This window comes from Chiloscyllium plagiosum, unplaced genomic scaffold (genome assembly GCF_037043375.1).
Source record: "Chiloscyllium plagiosum isolate Xiang-an unplaced genomic scaffold, Cpla_swu_hap1 HiC_scaffold_27, whole genome shotgun sequence".
NCBI classification, from domain to species: domain Eukaryota; kingdom Metazoa; phylum Chordata; class Chondrichthyes; order Orectolobiformes; family Hemiscylliidae; genus Chiloscyllium; species Chiloscyllium plagiosum.
Genome location: NW_028270165.1, coordinates 53,956,308 through 53,960,776, shown reverse-complemented (window position 1 = coordinate 53,960,776; position 4,469 = coordinate 53,956,308). Strand labels below are relative to the sequence as shown.

At 46.1% G+C, this 4,469-nt stretch overlaps 2 non-coding genes across 2 annotated transcripts; both read left to right on the top strand.

Moving 5' to 3' along the window:
- Positions 1-734: 734 nt before the first annotated feature.
- On the top strand, positions 735-808 carry trnan-guu (transfer RNA asparagine (anticodon GUU)). Its single transcript has one exon. It is a non-coding gene; the product is annotated as a tRNA-Asn (tRNA).
- A 3,291-nt stretch (positions 809-4,099) lies between these two features.
- Positions 4,100-4,173, top strand: trnan-guu (transfer RNA asparagine (anticodon GUU)). Its single transcript has one exon. It is a non-coding gene; the product is annotated as a tRNA-Asn (tRNA).
- Positions 4,174-4,469: the final 296 nt, after the last annotated feature.

Genomic DNA, 4,469 nt, shown 5'->3' with positions numbered 1-4,469 from the left:
TGCAGCAGCATAGAATGTGCTCCTCCAGGGAGTGTATTTTACCAACTACAACGGCTAAATATAAACAAACACTCTGACATGATCCTCCGGTTTTAATGTAAACCATACTCCCATACAGTAGGAACCATATAAATAAGTTAATAGATACAAGCCTTGAGCAAATCCAGCCTCCAGCCGGGCCCCCCGCTTCTTGGAGCTCCGAGAGGGGTTCCCACTCATTCATTCAACAGGAGAAGGCTCAGTTTATTGTAATGGGCACGGAGGGTACAGTGATCGCGTCTCATGTTGAGGAGGAAGCTGTTTCCTCTCATTCAACAGAAGAGGACCTATTTACTAGAGTTCTTTTTTGTGGTGCAGCTGTAGTCTCCCATAGAGCCCTGAGGCTCAGGTTCAAATCCCTCTGCTTCAGTGTGTGTAATAACATTACTGCACAAGCCACATGCCAATTGGCATCGGGATAAGAAAATTAGGGAAGTAAACACGTCAACCTGTTCAATGCTATCTGCAATCATTTCGCTTCCTGCCCCATTCGTAATCCATGGAGCCCAGCCTCTTTTAACGAAGGTTCTTTTTGAGAAGTTTAATCGGGCATTTTTGCACAAGTCTAGTTAAGAAAGCCGGGATCTCTCGCAAGACTGCGCGGAAGACAACAACTGTAATTCTCGGCGGGGAGGCTGAATTATGAATTCACTAATAGCCTCCCCTAAGCGATGGTGCAGTCCACGCCAACGCCTGTCTCTGTGGCGCAATTGGTCAGCGCGTTCGGCTGTTAACCGAACGGTTGGTGGTTCGAGTCCACCCAGGGGCGCTGTGTTCGCTTTTCTTCCTTGGCTTCGAAGCTCAACGCTTTTAATGGGGTCAGGAAAATGTTCCCCAAACGGAAATCCTCTCCACAAAGGGGTTTCTGAATTGAATTAATGTCTAACGTAAGGGACTGTGGATTCTAAGAAGCCGAGACAAAAAGACAAACTCGGCAGGTTTGACAGTACCTGTCGGAGAAAACAGAATTTTGAAATGTTGTCTCTGATTCTCTTTCCACAGATGTTGCCTGACCTGCTGAATTCCTCCTGCAATTTCTCGTTTTGTTTTTAACGGAAATTTCATTTCACCTTTTGGGATGAAACACCTCGACTCGCCATGTGCAGATATTTAACCCTTTCGAATCACTGTGAAGTGATTGGATTCAAACAAACTCTGCGATGATTCACTCTTTCTCAGCTCCACAGGCAGGCAGACCTGAGAAGTGAAGCTGTCAGTGTGGTTCTGTATTCGTGGGCCGAGTGGTTAATGCGATGGACTTGAAATCCATTGCGGTTTCCCCACGCAGGTGTGAAACCTGCCGACTGCAAAATGAGAAATGTCGTCGAAAAGAAAGGGAGCTTGCTCCCCTGCTTCTTCTTTAAGATTCAAATCAGTGGAGGGGGAAAAATATTTCACTCACATTGGGACTGGTGGGAATCTGTAACCCACTGCCTGTTCGGGTGGAACAAACAGATATCCACAGAGCTTCGTTTGAGGCTGTGAGCAAAGTGTTTGGAAATGAGACGAGAACAGTGAGGGGCATGAAATCGTGATCGAAATGAAGCAGGCACCTGAGGACAAGGATGTTTCCTTTGCCAGTGAAAGATACTGCTTCACAAAGTTGGGCCTGTGGAAGGGAAGCAGTGACGGTGATTATCTTTGGCTGTTCGCCTTGTGAAGGTTCCCATTGCTGCGCATGTCCGTGTTAACGTCAGAACTCTGCAGCATGGTGGCGTCAGGTACGCACAGGGCCGGGGCGCAATGGATGACGCATCTGACCCCACCTACCTGTTTGAAATGCAGCTCACAGCTTCTTCAAACACCCCAATTAATCTTTCTCATTGTCCTGAAGCCGGCATACGGTTTGAATTCCCGATCTGCGGGCATGAGAATCTTTTCACGGTCTCGCGTCAGTAAGTGTCCCCGAGAACATCAGAGTCAAGTCACAGCGCTGTCAGATGAGGGGAAGCTGAAATAGCACCACACGCTGCTCACGGGCACATTTTACTTTCCCCAATTCACCGCCTCAACCACTGCGGCTCCTGGGAGTGGAAAGGAAACAATCACCAAAACCCAGTCTTCGCTTTGTGAATCTTCAGAAAATCAGCAAACGTTCATCCCTTCGGATTTTCTATCCTGGGCTGACAGTGATGGATTTTGTCACTCTTTTGTCGGACATTGTAAGTGGATGTTTTGCAGAAAAGCACCACAATGCAATCTGATTAATCAGGACCTGGATGTTTTCGGTCTTTGAATGTAAGTGTTGTGCTCCAGAACTTTGTTGTTCACAGTTTATAATACTTATCTTCCCAGATCCCTGTATCACTTATCGAACATGTTTAATTTGCGTCTTGTCATCCTTTCACTGTCTGCTAATGAGGATAGCGTTTCCGTGTTTTACCTAAATTATCTTGACCTTGCATACCTCAAGCTAATATCACGAGAAACCTTCTCCAGTTCAAAAGCCAACTGTTAATGATGGCTCTGCTTCTTGTCACGTATCTAATTTCAGATCGATGTTGTTAATTCCCCTTTTATTCCTTCAGATCCAGGTTTCGCTCACAGGGCTAGAACAGAACTGTCACCAAATACATTTACCAATCTACGTTCATCCTATCGATTGTATTAGCATCATCAACACTTCTCATCAAAATAATTCGAGAGACTTTCATCACAATTTTCTGTGAACAGTTCTACATTAGCTTTGCTGAATGAACCCCAAATTTCTTGAAGTTTCTCCTTATTTTCGGCCCTGATTATTAATCTCTCTACGCATGGGAATGGATCCTTCCCACCCGCTCTATCACTCATCAATGTGTGTAGTTCAGTTCGATCTCCCATCAGCCTCCTCTGTCCTGATCAAATCCAGGGGAACAGGATACGTTGGGGCTATGGCGCGGACAGGACAAGCCCAATACTCACCTTTCCTGTTAGAACCATTCCATGAGAAATTTTACACCACAACTTTGGGCGCTTAGCTGTGGCCGAACACTTATGGTGTTGGCGTAGAGATGCTTTGGGGTTCCCCCGCCCAGGGTGGTAACCTGCTGACTATGCTTTCTTCGCTGGCGATTTTAAATGACTTCCTTTTGGTTGAATTATCGCTCAAACTTCACAAAACCCGTCTCAATAAAGTCCCGTTCTGTCATGTCTGGGAATTGATTGCCATGCAGGAAACTCCGTTTCTGAACAAACAACGTACCAGCCTCACAACGTCAGCTCTGTTTACCTTTCCACAGATGCTGCTCGACCTGTTGGCTTTCCGCAGTATTCTCTGTGTTTATTAGGCACAAGTGCTGCTTTTCATTCAAGAACTTCAATCCCTGTCCTCTGGTAACTGACTCTGGTCAGTGGCAATTGATTCTTCTGATCATTAATCTGCCCATTCCCACCGTTTCTTCTCCCATCATTACCAACAGTCCCAGGAAATCTCCAGTTAACCTTCTTTGCTCCAAAGCGAACATTCCCAACCTTGGGAATGTCTCTCCAAAATGGAAATTCCTCATCCCTGGACATGACGCAAGGTGTATAATTGGGAAGAGATTTTGGCAAAATATTGTCAGTTAGGAAATGGAAAAATGTTCATGAAGCAAAACAGAAATCCCAGTCTCCAGCTTTGTGAATCTTTAGAAACTCTTTGGGAAGCGGATTTAGAGGAGAATGAAAGATCAACTGTCCGACTGAGTAGAGACAGTGCAGACAGCGTCCCCTTGTTAAAGAGGCCGGGAGATTGACTCTGATGTTCTCGGGGCATGAACTGATCTGAGACATTGAAAGAATTGTCGTTCCTGCACATCAGGAATTCAAACCCCTTCTCGCCTCCGAGCCAATGAGAGAAATCGGGAACAGGCAAAACACTGAAAGGCTCGAATGGCGACGGCCCCGGATTAAGAAAGCTAGTTCCTCCTGACATGGATGTGTCTGCAGACTGTCCCCGGTGTCTCCACAATAAATCTCCCAGGCTTTATTATGGAAAAGTAAAACTGATAGATGACAATTGTAATTCTAGGCGTGGAGGCTGAATTATGAATTCACTAATAGCCTCCCCTAAGCGATGACGCAGCCCATGTCATCGCCTGTCTCTGTGGCGCAATTGGTCAGCGCGTTCGGCTGTTAACCGAAAGGTTGGTGGTTCGAGCCCACCCAGGGGCGCTGTGTTCGCTGTTCTTCCTTGGTTTCAAAGCTGAGCGCTTTTGATGGGGTCAGGAAAATGTTCCCCAAACGGAAATCTTCTCCCCAAAGGGGTTGCTGAATTGAATTAATGTCGAATGTCAGGGACTGCGGATGCGGAGAAGCCGAGACAAAAACAGTAACTCGGCAGGCTTGACAGTACCTGTCGGAGAAAACAGAATTTTGAAATGTTGTCTCTGATTCTCTTTCCACGGATGTTGCCTGACCTGCTGATTTCCTCCTGCAATTTCTAGTTTTGTTTTGAACTGAAAGTTCAT